This window comes from Stegostoma tigrinum, unplaced genomic scaffold, assembly GCF_030684315.1.
Source record: "Stegostoma tigrinum isolate sSteTig4 unplaced genomic scaffold, sSteTig4.hap1 scaffold_152, whole genome shotgun sequence".
In the NCBI taxonomy this organism is placed as follows: Eukaryota; Metazoa; Chordata; class Chondrichthyes; order Orectolobiformes; family Stegostomatidae; genus Stegostoma; species Stegostoma tigrinum.
This window is the reverse complement of record NW_026728095.1, coordinates 677479-690288: the sequence shown is the minus strand read 5'-3', so window position 1 is coordinate 690288 and position 12810 is coordinate 677479. Positions and strand designations below refer to the sequence as shown.

Sequence of the window (12810 nt, the reverse complement as noted above, 5' to 3'; positions counted from 1 at the left end):
TTATGAGACATAGAGTCATAGAAATGTACAGCACAGTCGTTGGTCCATTTCATGGGCGCCATTAGACTTTCATTCCTGGGTGTTGTTTTTAAATTGAAATTGGATTCAAACATGCGTCATGGTGAAAGTTGATTCTGATTACCTGAATCTCCGGATTACTAGTCCAGTGATGTTGTCACAACGCCTCCATTTATGAGAATGATTCTCAGGGATGAGAAACTCAGTTATGAGGATTTTTTCAAGGTACTGGGACTGCTTTCCTTGGAAACTTGATAGAAACTTTCCAAAACCATGAGTGCTCAGGAGAAAGCAGATAGGAATAAAATGCTTCAGAGATAGTAGGAACTGCAGTAGGAACTTCCACTATAACCCACCTAACCCACACATACCTGGACACTCTTAGCAACTTAGCATGGCCAAGCCATCTAACCTGCACATCTTTGGACTGTGGGAGGAAACTGGAGCACCCAGAGGAAACCCATGCAGACATATACAGAATGTGCAAACTCCACACAGACAGTCACCTGAGGTTGGAATTGAACCTGGGTCCCTGGAGCTGTGAGGCAGCAGTGCTAACCATTGATCCGCCATGCCATATTAGTAGCGATGGCAAACAGATAGCACCTGACTACCTTTTCTTACAACCTCCTGATTCCCTGGCCAGAAAACCTCTCCCACGACCCCAATTTGTTCATGACTCACTAATAGCATTGGATTAATTGCAGTACCAGCATCAGCCACCCTTCCTGGTGGCACCACCTGCAATGGCGAGACACTAGTCTCTGTTTGGCCAGCATCTCTCAGTGAGTGGGGTTTTAGCCACAGACTGCCCCCGAATGGTAAGTGCTCGGTTGGCACTTCATTCACTGGAACTTTCCTGACACGGTAACCTGGGGTTTCTGTCAGTTCTCCAAGTGCTAGGTATAATCCCTGTCATCTGATTCACATTCTGATGGAAGTATGCGTAATGCTGCTTGGATGCTAATGGTATATGTTTTGACCTCAGTATTCCAGTTACAATCCTCTCTTCATCCAGTGCAGTGAGGATAGAGATATCACCAACGACTTACAGGTTAGATGCAAGTGGATTTCCGCTGACTCTTGTAAAAGTGTTTAGTGGTTTTCAGAGCTGTTTAAGCCAGCTGAAATCTCTCAGGAATGGGGAAGCATTCCCTGACTGTGAGGATACTGCACAAGTCAACAACAGGGCTACAGTCGTGGCTATCCCCTCAGACAAGCATGACTGAGAGAATGAACAGAAATCACACAGAGCAGGACAGGTGACTGGAATAAGGTGAATGATGAAGGAGACAACGATTCTCAGTGGGATACCTGAATCTCCAGAGTCTGAATGGAGCCATTTTTCCCGTCGTGAAGAACTGTGCGTGAGCTTTCACCTTAGTACAGACATCCTCACTGGAATTGATCACTTCTGAAACTGTAACTACAACCTCCAAGCAGGGTCACAAGGTCATGGCCAGAGGATGGGAAGATTCCAGGCTGGCCCAAAGATTACTTGCAAAATTTTCCAGCTTGTCATTTTTCCTGTTCCCATAAGGACCTGTAATGGGAATCAAAATTACATGAAAATCAAGTACATTTCAGTTTTCCTTGTCAGAGAGCAGCAGGATACTGAACAGAAGACTTTGTAATAATTCTTCAATATTCTGCCCTGCCATCCTCATTTGAACAACTTGAAGTAACGAGGAGGTGACAAGAGCCTTTGTTTGATGACGTGGTCCATATGGGAGTGTGTATTATACACTCAGAGGGGCTGCATAAAGTACCACAGGAAATGTAATGGTGCAGACCACTGGAGTAGTTCAATGTTGCTTCTGCTGCCTGGAGCACTCTGGGGCAGTCCTGCAGTACAGAGAAGGGCCGGTGTCGTCATGATTCTTGATAGTCTCCAACCTTGGCATCATGAGGGTACGCTGTCGCTGCCAGTGATCGGGCACCAGCTGAGAAAGAGGAGGAGTTGGAAGCAGTGACGAGGTAACCATTGCAGCTTTTTTGTTGCCAGACTTTCTGTGATCCACTCGACCAACTGTAATACAGGTAAATGTAAGCTCAAATTCCACTAACAAGGCTGAACCTTCCCTCTCCTTGGCTGTTGACTACCACTGCACCACTTGTCTACAAACAACAGTAAATGCCATCACAATATCGATATTTCAAAACAATAATGTTGAACAATCTATGCCATAATGCATGCAAATATCAACTGCCCTCATTTATTTCCTTCATACCAGTATTACAGGTGCCTTTTTCTTGCTTAATGCTCCCACAGAGTGCGATCCCTGTGACTGTGGCACTGCAGGTGAAAGCTGATGATTTTTATTGTGTTTATCCTGAGTAACTCTAGCTCCAGAAGGGCCCACCCACGACTGTACCACAACAGCTTCTGCTTTTTCTGGAGCAGAGATACCAATCATGACTCAATCTGTAACTGTTCCCATCAGGTTGGCCACAACTCAGTGCTGGAGTGGATGGGTTCCAAACACTGCGCCAGATTGAAGCCAGAGTCTTTCCTGCTCCGTGACATTAATGGCAGGCTTTCTAACCTGCCAATGCACCAATCCTTCTTCTGTCGGCCACCCCATCCCCATTGCAGTTCTCATCTGAATCCCCTGTAGCTGAAATGGAGTGTGACTTCATCCTCTGGTGAACTGGCACCAATTCCTTGAGACCTCACTGCAGGTCACTCATGCTCAGTGTACGAAATGAGGAATAACTGGTTGAGGAAAGAAATTCCAGTGTTAGTACCTTGGCAGCTCACAGCAATGCCACCTGTGAGCTAACTACAACTGGAAATGTTCAGGAATGAGTTAGTGTAAGACTGTAGATAGCTCTGAAAACTAGGAGACTGGAGGGGATTACAGAGATTAGGGGAGGGATTCAAGACCGTGGAGGGATTTGAAACCGAAACTAGAGTTTATTAATTAATATTAAAATTGAGGATTTTCTGAACTTGGAATTGATGCAGGTCAAGGGGCACAGGATGTGCTATGAACGGTTAACATAAACAGCAGAAGACCCTGATTTTATCGAGAATAGAAAGCGGGAGGTGCGCAGGGTGCATTGGAATAATTAAGTGCAAAGGGACCAATAGCAAGAAAGTCTGTTTCAGCAACAAATAAACTGGGATTGGAACAAAGTAAGATGTTACAACAGCATTCGTTTGATCGTTCTTTGTGAAAGGGGTGGGGAGCGGTTGTGAGGAAAGAAGGGGTGAGGGCAGGACATTTCCATAATTCTTCTTTCTTTCAATTAGAGTTTCTTTATTTAGTTTTACTGTCTTCTGTCCCTGTAGAGTGCACTGGGTTAATGGCAGGAAATGTACAAGGAGAAGTCCCCTCAGTGACAGCCAACTGTGTGAGAGCTATTAAAAGAGGAATTACTAAATAATGTTTACTAAATCTGGAGAACTATGATTTTGTTTACTAATGAGATTTATCAGCTCTGGTTTCTTTCAGTTGACAGCAAGAGGTTTGTTGATGAATCTCTAACATTCACAGCTTTGACTTTCAACCAACTTTCCACAAGGGGTTGGGGGGGGGGTGGGGTTCGTGAATGGAAGGAGCTGCCAACAGATGTGGTCGAGGCAGATAAAATTGCTGTATTTAAAAGACATTTGGACAGGTACACAATTAGGAAAGGTTTAGACGGATACCAAACACAGGCAAATGGGACCGGTTAAGTTTGGGACACCTGATCAGTACAGATGATTGGGACTGAAGGTCCTCATTCTGTGCTGTATGACTCTATGAATCTATGATTGAAGAGCTAACTAGGTGTGTGCATGAGGGCAATGCATTTGATACAGTCTACTTGGGCATCAGCAAAGCTTTTGACAAGATCCCCCATTTGAAGACTGTTAGAACAGGAAACAGTCCATGGGATCCGAGGACACATGTGCACAGGAAATCATAACTCGTAATTTGATTGAGTTTTTTAAAGTAGTAATCAAGAGCATTGACTAAGGCAGAAAGATGGACGCATACGGGCTTCAGTAAGGCGTTCAAGAAGGTTCCTCACGGTACTCCAAGAGGGAAGTTAAATCACACGGAGCACAGGGAGAGCTAGCCATAGAACATAGAACATTACAGCACAGTACAGGCCCTTCGGCCCTCGATCTTGTGCCGACCTGTCATGCCGATCTCAAGCCCATCTAACCTGCACTATTCCATGTACGCCCATATGCTTATCCAATGGCGACTTAAATATACCTAAAGTTGGCAAATCTACGACCGTTGCAGGCAAAGCATTCCATTCCCTTACTACTCTCTGAGTAAACAAACTACCTCTGACATCTGTCCTATATCTTTCACCCCTCAATTTAAAGCTATACCCCCTCGTGTTCGCCGTCACCATCCGAGGAAAAAGGCTCTCCCTATCCACCCTATCTAACCCTCTGATTATTTTATATGTCTCAATTAAGTCACCTCTCAACCTTCTTCTCTCGAATGAAAACAGCCTCAAGTCCCTCAGCCATTCATTCTAAGACCTTCCCTCTATACCAGGCAACATCCTAGTAAATCTCCTCTGCACCCTTTCCAAAGCTTCCACATCCTTCTTATAATGCGGTGACCAGAACTGCACACAATACTCCAAGTGCGGCCGCACCAGAGTTTTGCACAGCTTCACCATAACCTCTTGGTTCCGGAACTCGATCCCTCTATTAATCAAAGCTAAAACACTGTATGCCTTCTTAACAGCCCTGTCAACCTGGGTGGCAACTTTCAAGGATCTGTGTTCATGGACACCAAGATCTCTCTGCTCATCTATACTACTAAGCATCTTACCATTAGCCCTGTACTTTGCCTTCTGGTTACTCCTACCAAAGTGCATCACCTCACACTTGTCTGCATTAAACTCCATTTGTCACCTCTCAGACCAGCTCTGCAGCTTATCTATGTCCCTCTGCAACCAATCCTTTGTCACTATCCACAACTCCACCTATCTTAGTGTCGTCTGCAAATTTACTAACCCATCCTTCTACGCCCTCATCCAGGTCATTTATAAAAATGACAAACAGCAGTGGACCCAACACCCACCCCTGCGGTACACCACCAGTAACTGGTCTCCAGGATGAAAGTTTCCATTCAACTACCACGCTCTGTCTTCTTTCAGCAAGCTAATTTCCGATCCAAACTGCTATATCTCCCACAATTCCATTCCTCTGCATTTTGTACAATAGTCTGTTATGCGGAACCTTATTGAACGCCTTGCTGAAATCCATATACTCCACATCAACCGGTTTACTCTCATCCACCTGTTTGGTCACCTTCTCAAAGAACTCAATAAGGTTTGTGAAGCACGACCTTCCCTTCACAAAACCGTGCTGACTATCCCGAATCAATTTATTCTTTTCTAGATGATTGTAAATCCTATCCCATATAACCTTTTTCAACACTTTACCGACAACTGAGGTAAGGCTCACTGGCCGATAATTACCAGGGTTGTCTCTACTCCCCTTCTTGAACAGGGGAACCACAATTGCTATCCTCCAGTCATCTGGCACTATTCCTGTAGACAATGATGAGTTAAAGATCAATGCCAAAGGCTCGGCAATCTCCTCCCTGGATTCTCAGAGGATCCGAGGATAAATCCCATCCGGCCCAGGGGACATAGCTATCTTCACCCTCTGTAGGATTTCAAAAACCTCTTCCTTGTGAACCTCAATCCCACTTAGTCCAGTAGCCTGTATGTCTGTATTCTCCTCGACAACATTGTGGTTTTCTAGAGTGAACACTGTTGAAAAATATTCATTTAGCGCTTCCCCTATCTCAACTGACTCCACACACAACTTACCACTACTATCCTTGATTGGGCCTCATCTTACTTTTGTCATTCTCTTATTCCTTAAATACCGAGAGAAAGCCTGAGGGTTTACCCTGATCCTATCCGCCAACAACTTCTCATGTCTCCTCCTGGATCTTCTGAGCTCTCTCTTTCGGTCTTTCCTGGCTACCTTGTAACCCTCAAGCACCCTAACTGAGCCTTCACATCTGAAAGTAACAGAAGCATTCTTCTTCCTCTTGACCAGAGATTTCACTTCCTTCGTAAACCACGGCTCCCGCACCCTACAGCTTCCTCCCTGCCTGACAGGTACATACTTAACTAGGACACACAGGAGCTTTTCCTTGAATAAGCTCCACATTTCTATTGTGCCCATCCACTGCAGTTTCCTTCCCCATCCTATGCTCCCTAAATCTTGCATAATCTCTTCGTAATTGCCTTTCCGCCAGCTATAACTCTTGCACAGTGGTGTACACCTATCCCTTTCCATCACTGAAGTAAACATAACAGAATTGTGATCGCTATCACCAAGGTGATCAACGACTTTGAAATCTAACACCTGGCCAGGATCATCACCCAGTACTGATGTGGTCACTGCACCCCAATTCCATCAGTCACTGCATCCCATTTCACTCAGTCACTGTATCCCGTTTCTCACTGAGGCTGCATTCAATTTCCGTCAATCACTGCATCCCATTTCCGTCAGTCAAGGCATCCCATTTCCCATAGTCACTGCATCCCATTTCACTCAGTCACTGCATCTCCTTCACCATAGTCACTGCATTCCATTTCCATCAGTCACTGTTTCCCGTATCTCACAGGCGCTGCATTCAATTTCCCACACTCACTGCATCCCATTTCCCATAGTCACAGCATCTCCTTTCCCTCAGTCTCTGCATCGCATTTCACTCAGTCAATGCTTCCCATGTCCCACAGTCACTGCATCCCATTTCTCTCTGTCACTGCATCTCATTTCCCTCAGTCACTGCATCTCATTTCACTCAGGCACTGTATCCCATTTCCCTCACTCACTGGACCCCAAGTCCTCTTGGGCACTGCATCCCCATGAACTCAGTCACTCCTTCCCAGTACCTCAGTCACTGCATCCCATTTCCATCAGGTACTGCATCACATTTCCATCAGACACTACAGCTCATGTCACTCTGTCACTGCATCCCATTTCCCTCAGTCACTGCATCTCCTTCACCACAGTCACTGCATCCCATTTCACGCAGTCACTGCATCACATTTCACTCAGTCACTGCATCGTATTTTACTCAGTCACTGCATCCCATTTCACTCAATCACTGCATCTCCTTCACCACAGTCACTGCGTCCAATTTCCATCAGTCACTGTTTCCCGTATCTCACAGACGCTGCATTCAATTTCACACCCTCACAGCATCCCATTTCCCATCGTCACAGCATCACCTTTCCCTCAGTCTTTGCATTGCAATTCACTCAGTGATTGCATCCCATTTCACTCAGTCACTGCATCCCATTTCCGTCAGTCACTGCATTCCATTTCACTCAGCCACTGCATCCCATTTCACTCAGCCACTGCATCCCATTTCACTCAGCCACTGCATCCCATTTCACTCGGTGACTGCATCACAGTTTTCTCAGTGACTGAATCACAGTACACTCAGTGAGTGCATCATATTTCACTCAGTGATGGAATCACATTTCACTCAGTGACTGAATCACATTTCACTGAGTCACTGTGTCCCATTTCACGCAGTCACTGCATCCCATTTCACGCAGTAACTGCATCGCATTTCATGCAGTCACTGCATCGCAATTCACGCAGTCACTGCATCACATTTCACTCAGTCACTGCATCCCATTTCACTCCATCACTGCATCTCCTTCACCACAGTCACAGCATCCCATTTCCATCAGTCACTGGTTCCCGTATCTCACAGACGCTGCATTCAATTTCCGACACTCAATGTATCCCATTTCCCATAGACACAGCATCTCCTTTCCCACAGTCTCCGCATCTCATTTCAATCAGTAATTGCATCCTACTTCCCAAAAATAGTGCATCCCATTTTGCTCAGTGACTGCATCTCATTTCACTCGGTCACTGCATCCCATTTCCTTCAGTCACTGCATCCAATTTCCCTCAGTCACTGCATCTCATTTCCGTCAGTTACTGCAGACCATTTCCATCAAACAATGCATCTCATTACACTCAGTGACTGCAGCTCATGTCACTCTGTCACTGCATCCAATTTCCATCAGTCAGTTCATCTCATTTCACTCATTCACTGCATCCCATTTCACTCAGTCGCTGCATCCCCTTCACCACAGTCACTGCATCCCATTTCCATCAGTCACTGTTTCCAGTATCTCACAGACAGTGCAATCAATGCTTCTCATTTCACTCAGTGACTGCAGCTCATGTCACTCTGTCACTGCATCCAATTTCCATCAGTCAGTGCATCTCATTTCACTCATTCACTGCATCCCATTTCACTCAGTCACTGCATCACATTTCACTCAGTCACTGCATCACATTTCACTCAGTCACTGCATCACATTTCACTCAGTCACAGCATCCCATTTCACTCAGTCACTGCATCCCATTCCACTCAGTCACTGCATCCCATTCCACTCAGTCACTGCATCCGATTTCACTCAGTCAGCGCGTCACATTTCACTCAGGCACTGTATCCCATTTCCCTCACTCACTGCACCCCAAGTCCGCTTGGGCACTGCATCCCCATGAACTCAGTCACTCCTTCCCTGTACCTCAGTCACCGCATCCCATTTCCCTCTGGTACTGCATCACATTTCCATCAGACACTGCAGCTCATGTCACTCTGTCACTGCATCCAATTTCCCTAAGTCACTGCATCTCATTTAACTCATTCACTGCATCAAATTTCCCTCAATCACTGCATCCCATTTCACTCAGTCACTTCATCCCATGTCCCTCAGTCACTGCATCCAATGTCCCTCAGTCACTGCATCCCATTTCACTCAGTCACTGCATCCCATTTCACTCAGTCACTGCATCCCATTTCACTCAGTCACTGCATCCCATTTCACTCAGTCACTGCATCCCATTTGAAGCAGTCACTGCATCCCATTTCACTCAATCACTGCATCTCCTTCACCACAGTCACTGCATCCCATTCCCCACAGACACGGCATCCCATTCACTTGAGTCTCAGAATCCCAGTTCACACAGCCACTGCATCCCATTTCACACAGTGACTGCATCCCATTTCACACAGTGACTGCATCCCATTTCACACAGCCACTGCATCCCATTTCACACAGCCACTGCATCCCATTTCACACAGCCACTGCATCCCATTTCACTCAATGCTTCACTTTACACACAGTCAAGGCATCCCTTTCCATCAGTCACTGCATCCCATTTCCTCAGTCACTGCATCTCCTTTCCACAGTCAGGGCAATCCCATTTCACTCAGTCACTGCATCCCATTTCACAGAGTCACTGCATCTCCTTTCCATCAGTCACTGCGTCCCATTTCACTCAGTCACTGCGTCCCATTTCCATCAGTCACTGCATCTCATTGCCCTCAGTCACTGCATCCTATTTCACTCAGTCACTGCATCCCATTACCCTCAGTCACTGCATCCCATTTCACTCAGTCACTGCATTCCATTTCACTCAGTCACTGCATCCCATTACCCTCAGTCACTGTATCCCATTAACTTCAGTCGCAGGATCCCATTTCAAACAAACACTGCATCCCATTTCCATCAGTCACTGCATCCCAGTTCACTCAGTCTCGGCATCTCATTTCCCTCAGTGACTGCATCCCCTTTCCACAGTCACGGCAATCCCATTTCACTCAGTCACTGCATCCCATTTCACAGAGTCACTGCATCTCCTTTCCATCAGTCACTGCGTCCCATTTCACTCAGTCACTGCGTCCCATTTCCTCAGTCACTGCAACTCCTTTCCACAGTCACGGCAATCCCATTTCACTTCGTCACTGCATCCCGTTTCACTCAATCACTGCATCCCATTTCACAGAGTCACTGCATCTCCTTTCCATCAGTCACTGCGTCCCATTTCACTCAGTCACTGCGTCCCATTTCCATCAGTCACTGCATCCAATTTCCCACTGTCACTGCATCCCATTTCCCAGTCACTGCATCCCATTTCCCTCAGTCACTGCATACCATTGCCCTCAGTCACTGCATCCCATTTCACTCAGTCACTGCATCCCATGACCCTCAGTCACTGCATCCCATTAACTTCAGTCGCAGGATCCAATTTCAAACAGACACTGCATCACATTTCCGTCAGTCACTGCATCCCACTTCCCTCATTCACTGCATGCCATTTACATCAGTCACTGCATCTCATTTCACTCAGACACTGCATCCCATTTCCCTCAGTCACTACATCCCATTTCACTCAGTCACTGCATCCCATTACCCTCAGTCACTGCATCCCATTAACTTCAGTCGCAGGATCCAATTTCAAACAGACACTGCATCCCATTTCCGTCAGACACTGCATGCCATTTCCATCAGTCACTGCATCCCATTTCCCTCAGTCACTGCAACCCATTTCCCTCAGTCACTGCATCCCATTTTATTCCCCACTGGATCTCATTTCACGCAGTCACAGCATCGCATTTCACTCAGTCACAGCATCACATTCCACTCAGTCACTGCATCCCATTTCACTCAGTCATTGCATCCCATTCCACTCAGTCACTGCATCCCATTTCCCTCAGTCACTGCATCCCATTTCCCTCAGTCACTGCATCACATTTCCCTCAGTCACTGCATCCCATTTCCTCAGTCACTGCATCTCCTTTCCACAGTCACGGCAATTCCATTTCACTCAGTCACTGTGTCCCATTTCACTCAGTCACTGCGTCCCATTTCCATCGGTCACTGCGTCCCATTTCCCACTGTCACTGCATCCCATTTCCCAGTCACTGCATCCCATTTCCCAGTCACTGCATCCCATTTCCCTCAGTCACTGCATCCCATTTCCCTCAGTCACTGCATCCCATTGCCCTCAGTCACTGCATCCCATTGTCCTCAGTCACTGCATCCCAATGTCCTCAGTCACTGCATCCCATTTCACTCAGTCTCTACATCCCATTTCACTCATTCACTGCATCCCATTACCCTCAGTCACTGCATCCCATTAACTTCAGTCGCAGGATCCCATTTCAAACAGGCACTGCATACCATTTCCATCAGTCACTGCATCCCATTTCACTCAGCCACTGCATTCCATTTCACTCAGCCACTGCATCCCATTTCACTCAGCCACTGCATCCCATTTCACTCAGCCACTGCATCCCAGTTCACATAGTCACCGCATCCCAGTTCACACAGTCACCACATCCCAGTTCACAAAGTCACCGCATCCCATTTCCGTCAGTCACTGTATCCGATTTCTATCAGTCACCGCGCATTTCACTCATTCACTGCATCTCATTTCACTCATGCACTGCATCCCATTTCACGCAGTCACTGCATCGCATTTCATTCAGTCACTGCATCCCATTTGACTCAGTCACTGCATCCCATTTCACTCAGTCAGTGCATCCCATTTCACATAGGCACTGTATCCCATTTCCCTAAGACAGTGCATCCCAAGCCCGCTCAGGCACTGCATCCCTATTAACTCAGTCACTCCTTCCCAGTACCTCCGTCACTGTGTCCCATTTCACTCAGTCACTGCGTCCCATTTCCATCAGTCACTGCGTCCCATTTCCATCAGTCACAGCATCCCATTTCACTCAGTCACAGCATCCCATTTCACTCAGTCACTGCATCCCATTCCACTCAGTCACTGCATCCCATTCCACTCAGTCACTGCATCCGATTTCACTCAGTCAGCGCGTCACATTTCACTCAGGCACTGTATCCCATTTCCCTCACTCACTGCACCCCAAGTCCGCTTGGGCACTGCATCCCCATGAACTCAGTCACTCCTTCCCTGTACCTCAGTCACCGCATCCCATTTCCCTCTGGTACTGCATCACATTTCCATCAGACACTGCAGCTCATGTCACTCTGTCACTGCATCCAATTTCCCTAAGTCACTGCATCTCATTTAACTCATTCACTGCATCAAATTTCCCTCAATCACTGCATCCCATTTCACTCAGTCACTTCATCCCATGTCCCTCAGTCACTGCATCCAATGTCCCTCAGTCACTGCATCCCATTTCACTCAGTCACTGCATCCCATTTCACTCAGTCACTGCATCCCATTTCACTCAGTCACTGCATCCCATTTCACTCAGTCACTGCATCCCATTTCACTCAGTCACTGCATCCCATTTGAAGCAGTCACTGCATCCCATTTCACTCAATCACTGCATCTCCTTCACCACAGTCACTGCATCCCATTCCCCACAGACACGGCATCCCATTCACTTGAGTCTCAGAATCCCAGTTCACACAGCCACTGCATCCCATTTCACACAGTGACTGCATCCCATTTCACACAGCCACTGCATCCCATTTCACACAGCCACTGCATCCCATTTCACTCAATGCTTCACTTTACACACAGTCAAGGCATCCCTTTCCATCAGTCACTGCATCCCATTTCCTCAGTCACTGCATCTCCTTTCCACAGTCACGGCAATCCCATTTCACTCAGTCACTGCATCCCATTTCACAGAGTCACTGCATCTCCTTTCCATCAGTCACTGCGTCCCATTTCACTCAGTCACTGCGTCCCATTTCCATCAGTCACTGCATCCCATTGCCCTCAGTCACTGCATCCTATTTCACTCAGTAACTGCATCCCATTACCCTCAGTCACTGCATCCCATTTCACTCAGTCACTGCATTCCATTTCACTCAGTCACTGCATTCCATTTCACTCAGTCACTGCATCCCATTACCCTCAGTCACTGCATCCCATTACCCTCAGTCACTGTATCCCATTAACTTCAGTCGCAGGATCCCATTTCAAACAAACACTGCATCCCATTTCCGTCAGTCACTGCATACCATTTCCATCAGTCACTGCATCCCAGT

General features: G+C 46.8%; 1 long non-coding RNA gene across 1 annotated transcript in view; it reads right to left on the bottom strand.

Annotated features, from left to right (window-relative positions):
- Positions 1 to 292: 292 nt before the first annotated feature.
- The window catches only part of LOC132207769 (uncharacterized), a 210710-nt gene continuing 198192 nt past the window's right edge, over positions 293 to 12810 (bottom strand). The window contains exon 6 of the long non-coding RNA XR_009443797.1: positions 293 to 1561. This is a non-coding gene — a long non-coding RNA (uncharacterized LOC132207769). The remainder of the gene's footprint in view (positions 1562 to 12810) is intronic.